Genomic DNA, 14,776 nt, shown 5'->3' with positions numbered 1-14,776 from the left:
CCCTTCCTGGGCCTTATCACCAAACCCCCGCTCACCTCCACAGTCTGAAGAGCTGTGTTCTCTCGGCCAGGAAGGCAGCTCTCAAGAGGAGTTGGATGGAGGTGAGAGGAGCAAGGGTTAAATGCCTGCCCTGTAAGGAACCAGTTTTGTTCACGAATGTTAACAATCACCAAGGACTGTGTAGGGGACTCGTGCACTGGGAGGGATGTATCATTATCCCCATTTTTCAGATGAGGTAACTGAGGCGCAGAGAAGCAAAGTCTTGAGCCCAAGACCACACAGCTGGGAGGGGGCAGAGTTGAGGGGAAACCCAGGGGCCTGTGCCTTTCTCCTTAAGCTTCCGCAGAGCTGAAAGGGGCCTCACGCACAGATGAGAAAAGGTGATTGACTTTCTGAAAAATCTCCAGGGCTTTGTCAAGGCTACTGCCATCAGCCACATCATTGGGTTAACATAGGTGAACACAAACTTCCTGGACTGAAGCACCCTCTGCGCTGGTTAAAGCGTGAACTCCAAAACCCCATTCCAGGCCCAGTGAGTTAAGCCTCCCTGAGGTTGAGGTGGAGAGTCTTCATTTTGGGAGACACGGGGTTGAGGCTGTGGAGGCCGCACTGTGAGTGGAGACTGGGCTGGGAGGAGCACAGGGATCCTTTCCAGCCAAAAAGCCTGAAGTTCCAACTGGGTCATCAGCTGAGACCCTGTCCATTGATAATCTCAGGGTACGGAGTGTCTGAGGGGGCACGAACATGTCCACGCCCTGCCCTGCCGAGCTGGCGCAGCCCTGGGAAGGCCTGCCAGGCAGTCGATTCCAACCTCCGACCTCTGACCTCCTACCTGCCCTTGACTTACCCCAGGGACAGGGAGCTCATGTCCTCACAGGGCTCTCCTCCCCTTGTGAGACATCTTTGCGGAATGGGGGTGGCAACGTTACCTTCCCCAATGCACCCGCAAGGCTGGCGATTTTAGAAGAGGCATTTGGATGAGCCACCAGGCCCGACTCCTGATTTATTTTCCGGAATGGAGCTCTGCCCCTCTGCCGGCTGGTGGCAGAGGGCGGGGGAGCGGCTCTGCAAGGACCATGTTAATTAGCTTAATAAGCGCATGTGCACCCATGCGGAGGGACCCAGAGGCAATGTGACCGCCTGTCATGGACACCATCAACTTCTGGGGTGAGCCTCCTCTACCTGAAATCCAGACACTTAGAGAAATGAATCCGCCACCATGAAAACACTCAGCACTCTGGGCACCAGTGCACTGCCCCACAACTGGGGGTCTCCATCCTTCTAGAAGAGGCTGCAGAAAGCACGCATGGTACCCCGCAGGAGCTGCCTCCTAGCTGCCTTCTGGCAGGGGGGCTGCAGGCTGGAGCCTGATCCTCTCCAGCTCAGGGGAGCCCCTAGGGAGGGGACAGTGTGTGAGGGAGGGGACCTTCAGCACATGGTCTGACAAATTCTGATGATCTCACAGTGTGAGCTGGGGACAGAGCCTGACAGCTCAGAGTTTGGGACGAGGGTGTGGACTACACACTGGGGTTTGAGCCCCAACCCCCGCCCCATCTCCCAGCCCTGAGCTCCTGGCAAGTCCTTGTCCCTCTGGGTGTCCCCCTCATTTATAAGATGGGGCATTTCTAGCACCTACCGCACATACCCACTAGGGGAGACGAAGTAAGATGATGACCCTGCAGTGCTTAGCCCGGTGTCTGTTATGTAACATGCGCTCAGTATGTTAGATATTATTCCTGAGTATTACTAGTAAAGAAGTATCTGGCACAAAGTAGGCCATCAATTAGAATTTGATGTCTTTTATTGTTTGTGAAGGTCTAACCCACATGCCACTCCTCACTGACTTGACAGTTTAACTAACTTTTAACTATTTATAAATAAAATTTGTTCACACTTTACTAATGAACAGGCAGCAGCATCCAGACTTTGCTCTGGGGTCCAGTCAAACTCTTAAAGTCCGAGGATGATTTGCCTCCCTCAGGTGGCAGACACTCCTGCCTACATAGATGTGGGCTCGGTGCCTCCTCAAACTGGTGGAGCTGTGGTGCTTGACATGTTATGTTTAATCACCACAGGCACTCTGTGTGGCAGGTATGATTATACCCATTTTACAGATGAGGAAACTGAGGCCAAGAAATTTGCCTGGGAATACATAGGCAGTGAGCAGCAGATGGTTGTGATCCCAGGTCTGTTGTAACCACACGGCTGGTGCTTTTCCCATTGCACTTAACTCAGGATCTCCCCAACCAAAATGGAGATGATTTCCCCCCAAACAGTGGCAGTCGCAGCACTGATGAGGGTTTGAGGGGTTCCCTGTGACCAGGGCACACGTGGGGCGGGTGGTAGAGCAGTATTTGTAACCCCCGGCCTTTCCTCTGACATTCATTTCAACCCCATTTATGGGCACCCTTTTTGTGCCAAGCCTTGGAGGGAACCTGGGGGGTCAGACACACTCAGGGAGCAAGCGAAAAGCATCACAGCTAGGACCGGCCGTGCAATTGGGGGCCGAGTGCAAAATGAAAATGCAGTGCCTCTCATCTAAAAATTAAGAATTCCAAATGGTGACAGTGGAACATGGGGGTTTAAACCAAGCACGGGGCCCTCCTGAGTGTGGGTCCCCATGCGGCTGTGATGGCCGCACACCCGTGAAGCTGGCCCTGTGCACACCAGCACTGCAAAAACAGCACCTCCGAGTGCCCAGCCCACAGCCTGGCACAGAGTAGGAGCCAAGTACACATTCATTGAGTAGTGAGTTCCCCCAACTCTGTGAGATGGACACCTGATCATGAATTTGCAGCTGGGTAAACTGAGGCTCAGGAAGGCTCCCGCCTCGCCAGGCCTCACCAAAGCCCAGGTCGTGGCCTCCTGCTTGGCGTGCTGGCCCACTGTTCCATGTTGACCCCAATCCTGACCTTTGTTTTCCTGATCCCAGAAAGAAGGGGTAATGTTTACCACAGGCTGAAGTTTATTTTATTTTTGTGTTTCCCAATAATTGATTCCAACAGTTCCTACAGACGTCCTGCCGAAGGAAAACATGTTTTGCTCACTCAACCTTCGACTTCCTCGCGGCGCCAACGGTGGTGGGGGCCCACGGCCACAAGGAAAGCGTGGGGTGACTTTTCCCTTGGTTATTTTATTTTTTTCCATCTCGCTGTCGGGGGACAACAAAACATGTTTTCCTTTTTCTCCAAAGGAAATCGGAACTTTCTTATTGACTACTTGTTGCCTAAAATTCATCTTCCTACTCCTGTGATTACCTTGGACTGGGTGAATTATGTGAGAAAACTTCAAAATAAAGGACTGTCCATCACTTTACTGAAAGGATAACCATCACAACCAAAATTTTCATTCACACGAAGCCACTGATGCCACCGAAATTCACCTTGCCTTCCTCATCAGTGTCTGTGCGTGCTCTTGAAGTGGCTTTATTATTCCAAGTTCTCACATTTTCTCATAAGATTACCTTCTTCAAAGTGCAGGACTAGGGAAACTTACACAGATCCAATGTTCTGGTCAAGTTGATGGCTGCTTGGAGTTCACTGAAGCAGATATGAGTGTATGGCGTGAGGTAGGGGTCAAGGATCTTTTCTCCCCCATGTGCATATTCAACCAATCCAGCAGCATTTATTTAAAATTCATCATCCTTATTCCACTCCACTGCAGTGTCTCCGTTGTCATAAATCTGGTGATGCCACCCATGTGGGTCTAGTTCTGGACTTTCTGTTCTGTTCTCTTAGTCTAGTTGTCTATTTCTGTGCCAAGGCCACCTGTCTTAATCAATGTTGTGTCCACTGAAATAGATAATCATGGTTTGCTTAATAACTCCTCTACTGCTGAACATTTAGGTTGTTTCCAATGTTTTATTTTTATGACTTGCTTGTACTAAGTCATGGTAATAAAAAAAAGCAATAATAGCTGAGACAGTGTGCCAGTCTCTGCTCTAAGTGCTGTCCGTATATTAACTCGTTTAATCTTCACAAGAAGCCTTGGAGGGAGGTGCTCTTGTGATCCCCTCTTTGAGAGACGAGGCCCTTGAGGCGCAGAGAGGGATGATGGGGCTGGAGTCTGGACCCAGGCAGGCTCGCTCTGGGACCTGCACTTTCATCCACTTCCCCCTAGAATCAGAGAGTGGATGAAAGGGGAGTGTTGAAAGGGATGAATCAAATGTAGGCTGTAATGCCTTCCTTGTCTTCTGGAATTAATGAGGTGGCCTAGTGGCTGTGGAGCCTGAGAGCCCTGGGACCCCTCCCAGGCTTCACCACTCACTGGATGGGTGACTTTGGGCAAGTGATGACTCCTCTTTAAGCCTCGGTTTCCCTGTCCGTAAAATGGAGATACTAGATCCACTTCTCTGGGCTATTGTGGGGCTCACGGGGGGTTCCCAGTCCTGTCTTAACTGCCTTGACTGATGGCCCAGGAGACTCAGTGGCCCCAGAGGGCTCTCCCCAAAGAAGTTTTTGATTTGCAGGCATTATGGGCTTTCCTGTTTCCTGGAGCAGCTGAGGGCATGGCTGGTGGCACCGCAGAACATGCTTCTCGCGCCCTCTCTCTGCATTTGGAGATCTGAAGCTCTGGGCTTTCCTGACCATCAGCTCCCCGAGGTGGGTGCTCTCCTGAACACCCCTCCTCATTCACGGGCAGCAACTCCTCCCCCTTCAAGGACGGCTCTCCTGACCTGCAGGCCTGAGTAAGCGTCTGATGATATTGCCAGCCTCCTGCAGCTGGACTGTGAGCTCCGTGAGGCTGGACCTTGCCATGGCTCCACTGACAGAACCAGGCACAGGCTCACAGCAAGTGGTATTTGCTGAATGGATGAATGTATCTTATCAAGCAGTTACCAGCCAGCAACCATCCTGGTTTGCCCAGGACCAGGGAGTTTCCTGGAAAGCAGGAATTTCAGTGCTAAAACCATGGATGACTTGGTGAAACCAGACAAGTTGCTCACCCTGAGTTACCACTGCATGGCAGGCCTTGGGTTCAGCCTTTACAGTCACTGCTGGATCTATCCTCGTGTCTTAGGTTGGGTCCCCTAGAAGCAGAGCCCAAGTCAGGGATCCAGGTGTATGTGAATTATTGAAGAAGTGCTCTCAGCAGGAGTGAGGGATACAGGGAGGGCAAAGGCAAAACGCCAAGCGAGGCTGTGGTCCTGGCTGGAGACGGGCCTCGGCACAGCTCTGGAGTGCCAAGAGCACCACAGAGTTAGCCCCACCTTGAGGGGAGGGGGCCCTGGAGAAGCGTGGCAGCCAAGGGCAATGCCCAGGAGAGGGGCAGCAGCTGTCAGCCATTAGGAGCCATCATCACTGCAGTTGAGGGACAGGGGGCACTGTCCTGCAACAGGGATCAGACCGTGGCACCCAGTGTCCACTGGACTTCATAACAGCCATGGAGGGAGGTCAAGTATGGGCATATCCCTAACAACTCTTTTAACCTAAAACCAGCCAGTGGAATGAAATCTGAAGTCCTTACATCAGCTGCTGGCCCCCGTCTCTCTCCTCCCCGCCCTCTCACTGAACTCCCAGGCACCCCAGCCTCTTCTCTTGTCCCCACGCACATCTTTGCCCAAGCAAGGCTAGTGTCCTTGCAGTTTTCTCCCTCTCCCTTGGCCCAGCTCTCTCCCTGGCTGCCTCCTGCCCATCATTCAGGTCTCAGCTCAAACGCCACCTTCTTGGAGAGGCCAGGGCACCCCACCCATATCCCCTCAATGCTGCTAGTCACTCTCCACCGGGTGACCCAGGTTATTTTCTTCCTGGCACTTGCCACTATCTGAAATGACTCTATTTATGTTCTTCAATTGCTTTATGTCTGTCTCCATCTCCAAATACAAATTCTCTGAGGGCAGCGAGTCTTTCGCTTCTGTAGGGACTCAATAAATATTAGTCTAGTGAATGAGCATGTCCCCACTTTACAGATGACAAATGGAGTCTCTGAAAAGTCACAGGACTTAAATGAAAGGTTACCTGCTGCTGAGTGGTGGAACTGGAGATCAAACCGGGCAGACCACAAGGCTGGGCTCCCAACCACCAGGCTGTCCCACCTCCTTTGCCTGGTGGCCAGCCCGTGATGGTGGAGACGGGGTCAGATTGTGCATCCCCGGCGTCCCAGCTCCCGGCTCAGAGCCTGGCCCGAAACACGGGCTGGCAGATGTGTGGGGAGCAGACGAGTGACAGGCCACTGATGAGAAACCCTCCTTGCCTCTTAGAAGGGGCAGCGCAGGTGGCTGTGCTCCACCTGCATTTCCTGGGGACTCGGGAGTCCCCCTAGCCACAACACCATCCTGTGATCAGAATGCACTGCGGTTCTGGGGTGGGGTGGCAGGTGCTGTCTGCTGGGTGATCAATGTGAATAATAAACATGTAGAGTTAATAAGCTCGAGTTAACTTCTCTCCCTTCAGTGACGAATGGGCTTCCCGGAGCCCATAACTCATGCTGTCGGCGAGCCTCCCTTCCCTCCACAGCCATCCAGCCCCAGCCTGCTGTGAAACATTGCCCAGGGAAGGGGAGGGACCTGGTGCAGCCGGGGACTTATTTATGGCCGGGAACCGCAGGGCTTTCAGGGAGCAGCAGGGTCTTTCTGGGTGGTTTCTGGCTCCAGAAAGGAGGTGGCTGGGGGTGAGGGAGGTGGGCGATCAATCTGCCACCAGTGGCTGGGGGACCATGGGTGACTTCTTTCCCCTCCCGGACCTCCTGTTCCTCGTCCGTCAAGGAAGATAATAATAACCTGGGCTGTTCTAAGAATCAGAGATGTGATGGATATAAAAAGTGCTGGACAGGGCTTCCCTGGTGGCGCAGTGGTTGGGAATCTGTCTGCTAATGCAGGGGACACGGGTTCGAGCCCTGGTCTGGGAAGATCCCACATGCCGCGGAGCAACTAGGCCCATGAGCCGCAATTACTGAGCCTGCACGTCTGGAGCCTGTGCTCCGCAACAAGAGAGGCCACGACAAGGAGAGGCCCACACACCGTGATGAAGAGTGGCCCCCGCTTGCTGCAACTAGAGAAAGCCCTCACACAGAAACGAAGACCCAACACAGCCAAAAACAATTAATTAATTAATTGATTGATTAATTAATTAATTTTTAAAAAGTGCTGGGCAGTGGGGTGGGTTTGATCACTTCTGTTTGCCAATGTGTGAAAACTTGGGGGAGAAGATAAGGTAGCTGTGAATGGAGATTGCAAATATCCTTGACCCACACTCCCCAAAGGGTGGTCCTCAGACCAGCAGCCCCAAATCTCCTGGGGACTTGCTAGAAATGCAGACTCTTGGACCCTGCCCCAGACCTGTTGGACCTGAATCTGCATGTTAACGAGATCCCTTGTGATTCCTGTGCATGTTTCAGGCTGGGAATCACTGGCCTAGACCAAGCATGGACCATCAGTGACTTTGGTGCTTCCATTGACCAGTCCCCTGACAAGAGCAGACATTGCTTATCAATCACACACTCTTGCCAGTGGAGCCTAGAAATGGCCTCAGAATCCCTTTCTGCATAGCAGCCTCTGTCACTGCTCAGAGCTGGCATGCAAGGTGGAAACTAGTTGTTGTCCTGGTCTCCCAAATCTTTGACCAGGATCAGGAAACCCAGCCCAGTCCCTTCCACACAGTTTCTGGAACCAGCACTATTCACAGAACAGGGAAGGTAGCATGAGGCACGGAAGAGGCAGATATGGGAAACTGAGGCAGGGAGAACCCACAAGGCTCAGTGAGCAGTGGGGATTCCTGCTCATGTGAGGTGAGGCGTGGACACCAGAATACTCCTTGGAGGGTCTGCCAGATTCCCAGCTCAGCAGAGAGACGATGACCTCCTCTTATGGGCAGACCTTCATAAGAACATCTCAAAATGGCTTTTAAGAAAAAGTATTTACTACTTAAATTATTGGAGCTATAAAAACTGACTGTGAAAGTCAAACAATACAGAAGTGACATAAAAATATAACAACCTTGCCCTTAGCGATCCTCTTGCCCTGCGGTAAACAACGTTAGCAGTTTGGTGAATAGTTCTTTCCATTTTACTCTTTGCTCTTTCAAAACATGTTTACAAAAGTAAGATCACGCCATGTACCTGACTTTGCAACTTGTTTTTTGTCCAGTAATATACACAAACACGGTTCCAGGTCCATACATATGGCTGCCAAATATTTTATAGAATGAATGTCCCAGGATTCATTCAAGCATTGCCCTATTGATCAACACTTAGTACATGCCTCTTTTTTGAACAAATACACTTGTACCTATCACCTATGTGTCTGTATGGTTTTGCTGGATCAAAGGGCACACACATTTTAAACTTTAATAGAAACTGCAGATTACTGTCCCAAAAGACTGTGGCAACTCACACTCCCACCAGCCGTGTCAAAACTGCTTGACTGCCCCCCTCCTTGCTGGCACTGGATGTTATCAATATTTAATATTGTTTTCCAGTCTGATGGGAGAGAAATGGCATCTCACTGTTCTTCTTGTTTGTGTCTCCACCACTGCCTGAGCGCGGAGCAGCTCTGCATTCATTTATTTATTGGCCATTTGCATTTCTGGAGCGAATTGCCTGATCAGAGTCTTTGCCTGTATTCCTTCCTCTATTTTTGTTGCGTATTTTTAGGCACTCTTTGTATGTTACTATTAACTCTTTGTCTCATAAGTGGTCCACCTCTGTGCCAAAAAGAATTCCGCAAGAGGAAGCAAGAGGAATAAATGCAAATCCTTCATCTTGGGTGGGCACACGCGCAGTACCTTGGACAGAGGAGGCATGGCTTCTTGGCCGCTCACGGCGTCAGAAGTCGGGGGGCTCAGGGGGAGGTAACGGGGGACAGCTTCTAAAACAGCTAAGTTGGGACAGAGGTGCATTCATAGAGGGAAGGGTTTTAAAGTGCTGTTCCCACTTCTGGGGAAGGCATTCAGCTCTGACCCGCTGCAGAGCGGGGAGGAGGGGGCTGGAGCTCCCTTCCCATGAGTAGCTGGCCCTGCTCAGCCTGGAGCAGAGCAAGGCTGTCCCAGGACTCAAGGAGCAGATGGGCTATGGGCCCAGGGGCAGGGTGGGGGCTGGTCCCAGCTGAGAGTGAGAAGGAATTTTCTCTTTAACCCCCTATTTTTCAAATTGTATCTCAAGCACCTCCTGCTCCTTCTCATAGTGCTTATGATTTCTAACATGCTATAAACATTATTAATTTTGTATATTGTCTGTGTCTCCTCACTAGAATGTCAGCTCCATGAGCACACACATTTTTGTCTATTTTGTTCACCACTGTGTCTCCTCCAGAAGCATTGCTACTGTTTCTCCCAGGCTGAGCCATGCAGAAGTGGGTTAGGCTGATATTAGGTAGCGAGCTCCCCATCGGAAGAGGTGAGCAAGTGGAATCTGCCTGGCCACCTAGCAGGCTTTCTGTGCAGGGGATCCCAGTATTCATCTGTGATCCTCTCATCAAGGTGAGAGCCAAAAGGGCCTCTAGATCAATGGGAGACCCCCTGGGTCTCCCAGGGCTTCGAGGGGCCTGCATGTCAGCCAGCTGGGACACCAGAGCTCTCCAACTGGGTCAGCTTCTGTTTATGTCCTCGTCCTAGCCCATCCTGAGCCTGGCCCCACCCCCGGTCAACCCCTGTCCAACCTCAACTCTCCCCCCAGCATGAGGCCCTCATGTTTTGGAAAATCGACCGGCATCACACCAGACTGAAAATATCTCAAAATATCGCTTGTGACTTCCTCCCGTTTCTGAGGCCCCCCGCCTGGGCGGGCAGCAACCTTTCCCTCGCTGTTGATTTTCAAGAAAGGCTCTTCCATCGCTGGGACACAGGGAATTTCCAGTATTTTTCTTCCTCTGCTCTTTTTTTTTTTTTTTTTTTTTTTGGCCTTCAGACGCTTACATTGTGTTGTCCTGACGCAGCTCAGGCAGTGTTTGGCCCCAGAGGCCTGGGCTGGGTCAGCGAGGCTGGACCAGCAGCCCCGGCTCCTTGGGCGCAGGAACAATGCCTCCATAATTCACTGAAAACTCCCCTCGGATGACTTTTTCCTGTTGCTGATTGTCTCCGCGGTCCAGGCCCGCACAAACTGCTTTTTCCTGCAGCTAAATTTAAAAGAGCCAGACCTTGGAAACAGTGCCCCGGGCTGGCCTCGCTGTAGGGGCAGAGTGGGGGGAGGCTAAGTAGACGCAGAGCCCACCAGCCTGAAATATACACATAGACAGGTGGCCACAGCCCTGTCCTCATTTTATTCTGCAAACCAACTTAGAGCCTCTCCAGCTACAGTCACAGACCTTGGAGTTCAGAAAAGCCTCCTGGTTCTGTAGAGGTCAGAGAGGCCCCAGGTGCTAACCCAGAGCAGGGCAGCAGGCAGGTCTGGGGGTCCACAGGGCAGCGTCAGACCTCGCCAGGCGCTGGATTCACAGGGTGAGGAAGAGGAGCTTTGTCTCAGGCAGAGCAGAGCAGGGAGGGCAAAGACGGCCAGGAGGAGTGAGCCCCTTACCACTGGGGGTTGCAAGCAGAAGAGACATGGCACCCCCGTAGCCACAGGGTTGGGCAAGGCACAGTCCTGAGGCCCCCCACCTCCGTTCACCTCCCCCGCCCTTCCCACGTGGCTCTTTCTTGAGGCCTGGGGGCCCAGCCCGGCACCACTATCAGTGTCAACCTGGATCAGCTGCCCGTCCGCCAGGGGACCTCATCAGCCCTGTCACCTCTCAGTGTTGGTCCCCATATCCCAGGGCCGCTGAGCGGCAGAGGGCAGACAGATGGCCCGCAGAGAGGGGGCCTCGACGCGGGAAGCCCTGGCCGATGGGCAGCTACACAGCGCTGCTCCCGACCCCTAAGGACCAGCGGGGAAGGCGTGAGGTCGGTGTGAGTGTGGGCAGGTTGCGCCATGTGGAGACGCCCCCCAGTGGACTGGGGACCACAGGACACGGACCTGAGGTTCTCAGACGGTCCAGAGCCCAGAGAAGGTGGCGGAGTGGGGGGCGGGGAGCAAAGGTTGGATCCCACCTGTTCCTACTTCCTAGAGGAAACGGCCAGGTGATGAGAAGGAAGAAGGGAGCAAATATCACAGACAGAGGCAGACACAGCACGTGCCCCAAACAAAATGACAAACCTCACAGCAACCCTACAAACACACTAATTAAGAGACGTTTCCCAATTGCAGGGTATTTACACATCACCTCAACGATGTTTGCCACATTTATTTATTGAATGTCCATTACTAGACCCATTCACATTTTCAACTTAGATGTATTTAAAAGAAACTTCGATCACTGTTTAATTTGCCATACGTACAAGGTCACAGTAGACTGGAGAGACAGAACGTAAAGCAACATTGCTAAATTCTAGCCAAACACTGTTGCCTGCAAAGGCCCTGAGCTTCAGACCCCGTCCCTTGGTTAAGAAGGGAGATTAGCAAGTGTCAGAGAGGTGTTAAAGATGGCGTAGCACCCACCCAAGACTCTCCTTGATGTAATGGGAGGGCAGGAAGAGGATGGAAGGAGTACCTTTCTCACTCTGTGTCCTGTCTGCTTCCACCTAAAATGAATTGCTTACAGCTGGTGACACAGCTGACAAGTATCCTTGAAAGTACTAGCGAGGTGAGAATCCCAGCCATCCTCGGGGAGTCCCCTCCTGACCTCCCTCCCCCCACGACCCCCAGGCCAGCTTGCAGAAGGGTCCCGGATCTCAGGCTGGGAAACCCCAGGATCTGGTCATACCCCAACTCTCGAGGTATGTGATCCTTTCTGGAACCTCCTTTACTGCTTGCACCTCCAGTGCCTCACGTCTCCGAAAGCTCCTCCCTGAGCAGAGAGGTCCCCTTCCGCCTTCTTTCACCTGCATGGGTGACATGCTGCACGGGAACCTGGGGGAGGTGGCATCAGTCCTCTCCACCTGGGTGACTACAGGGCATCTCTAATGAACACAAACCAAGCCAGTTCCTAATCCTCACCCCCAGGCAGGCTCCTCTTGCAGCCTCCCCAACTGGAATAGCATCTCCAACCTTCCGGAACACTGGAGTCATGTCCACTGTCCCTCTTCTCTCCTCAGCCCAAATCCAATCTGTTAGGAAATCCTGTTGGCTTCCAGATCTTCAAAACACATCCACACTCCCCCTGCGCCCACCTGGTCCCCAGACTGTTCTTCCCAGCTTTGGAGGAGGAGAGACCCAGGTTAGTATTTGTGGGGAAAATTGTTGCTTTTTTTTTTTCTGACATTCTCCTCTTCCCTGTTTTTTTCTTTTCCCCTCTCTCTTTTCCCATTTCCAGTGTTTTAATCTCTGTCCTAAGCACAAGCTATGTAGTCAAAAGGCTTGAGTTCAAATCCTGGCTCTGCCATTTACTGTGCATTTTGGGGCAAGTTACTTAACTTTTTGGTGTCTCAATTTCCACTTCTAAAAAATGAAGAGAATAGAAAAGCAAAGTCAGAGATACTACCCAAGGTCAGTACTTATTCTAAAGCTACAGTAATCAAGACAGGATGGTACTGGCAAAAGAATAGACAGATCGGTGGAACAGAAAAGAGAGCCCAGGAACAGACCCACAAAGATATAATAAAATGATCTTTGACAAAAGAGCAAAGGCAACACAATGGGGAAAAGACAGTCTTTTCAACAAATGGTGCTGAGACAACTGGGCATCTATATGCAAAAAAAAAAAAAAAAATCTATACACAGATCTTACACCCTTCTATAAGAATTGACTCAAAATGGATCACTGACCTAATGTAAACCGCAAACTATAGAACTCCTAGAAGATAACATAGGAGAAAATCTAGATGACCTTGGGTACCTAGATACAACACTAAAGGCACTATTCATGAAAGAAATAACTGATAGGCTACACTTCATTAAAATTAAAAACTTCTGCTCTGCAAAAGACAATGTCAAAAGAAATGAAAAGACAAGTCACACTGGAGAAAATATTTGTAAAAGACACATAAAGGACTGTTATCCAAAATACACAAATAACTCTTAAAATGTAACAACAAAATGAACAACCTGATTAAAAAATAGGCAAAAGACCTGAACAGACACCTCACCAAAAAAGATATACAGATGGCAAATAAGCATATGAAAAGATGCTCAAAATTATATGCAAATTATATGAAATCTTGAAAGCGTAAATTAAAACAACAGGGACTTCCCTGGTGGCACAGTAGTTAAGAATCCTCCCGCCAATGCAAGGGACACGGGTTTGAGTTCTGGTCCAGGAAGATCCCACATGCCGCGGAGCAACTAAGCCTGTGCGCCACAACTACTGAGCCTGCGCTCTAGAGCCCGTGAGCCACAACTACTGAGCCTGTGTGGCACAACTAATGAAGTCCGAGCGCCTAGAGCCTGTGATCTGCAACAAGAGAAGCCACTGCAATGAGAAGCCCGCACACCACAACGAAGAGTAGCCCCCACTCACAGTAACTTAGAGAAAGCCCGCGCGCAGCAACGAAGACCCAACACAGCCAAAAATAAATAAATAAATAATAGATTATGATTATATGAAGGAAATGATTAAAAAACAACAACGATAATGAGATAACACTTCACGCCTGTTAGAATGGTCAAAATGCAGAACACTGACAAGACCAAATGCTCCACCAAATATGGAGCAACAGGAACGCTCATTCATTGCTGGTAGGAATGCAAAACGGTACAGCCACTTTGTAAGATAGTTTGGTGGTTTCTTACAAAACGAAACATACTTTTACCATATGGATTAGCAATCACACTCCTTGATATTTTCACAAATGAGTTGAAAACTTATATTTTCAAAACATAAATGAAAACCTTCACATGGATCTTTACAGCAGCTTTATTCATAACTGCCAAAACTTGGAAGCTACTAAGACGTCCTTCTTGGGTGAATGAATAAACTGTGGTCCAGCCAGACAATGGAATATTATTCAGCGCTAAAAAGAAATGAACTACAGGACTTACCTGGTGGTCCAAAGGCTACGACTCCATGCACCCAACTCAGGGGGCCAAGGTTTGATCCCTGGTTAGGGAACACATGCCGCAACTAAAGATCCCGCATGTTGCAACTAAAAGAAAAAAAAATCCTGCATGACACAACTAAAGATCCTGCACGCCACAAGTAAAAGATCCTGCATGTCGCAACGAAGCTCCCACACACAGCAACAAAGATCCCACATGCCACAACTAAGACCTGACGCAGCCAAATAAATAAATAAATATTTTTAAAATAAATTAAAAAAATAAAAAGCATTAGTACATTATAGCATTAATACCATAGTTAAACTCTGAACAGCAGGGACACTGACATAATAAAGAGTAAAAAGAAAAGAAATGAGCTACCAAGCTATGGAGGAACCTTAAATGCATATTATTAAGTGAAAGAAGCCAATCTGAAAATGTTACAAACTGTATGATTCCAACTATATGACATTTTGGAAAAGGAAAACCCCCGGATAGCAGGGGTTGAGGGGAGGGAGGGATGATCAGGTGGAGCACAGAGGATTTTTAGGGCAATGAAACTACACTGTATGACACTATAATGGTGGACACACATCATTACATCTTTGTCCAAACCAACAGAATGTACATCATTGAGAGTGAACCCTAATGTAAGCTACTGGCTTTAGGTGATAAAGATGTGTAAGTGTGGGTTCACCAATTGTAACAAATACACCACTCTGGGGGCCGATGTTGATGGTGAGGAAGGCTGTGCTTGTGTGTGTGGTGGGGACCGGGTGGGAATAGGGAGTAAATGGGAACTCTCTGTACTTTCGGCTCAGTTTTGCTGTGAACCTAAAACTGCTCTAAAAAATAAAGTCTATTTTTTTAAAAATTGGAGAGAACGAGAGTCCCTTCC

At 50.0% G+C, this 14,776-nt stretch overlaps 1 protein-coding gene across 1 annotated transcript in view; it reads right to left on the bottom strand.

Moving 5' to 3' along the window:
* Positions 1-14,776, bottom strand: part of LOC307059847 (uncharacterized protein C3orf20) — a gene marked incomplete at both ends in the record, with an annotated part of 30,874 nt that overhangs the window by 996 nt on the left and 15,102 nt on the right. The gene's annotated exons all lie outside the window — the stretch shown is intronic.

This window comes from Hyperoodon ampullatus, assembly GCF_949752795.1.
Source record: "Hyperoodon ampullatus genome assembly, chromosome: 10".
In the NCBI taxonomy this organism is placed as follows: domain Eukaryota; kingdom Metazoa; phylum Chordata; class Mammalia; order Artiodactyla; family Ziphiidae; genus Hyperoodon; species Hyperoodon ampullatus.
Note: the sequence above shows the minus strand (reverse complement) of the source record. Positions and strands in the feature narration are given on the sequence as shown.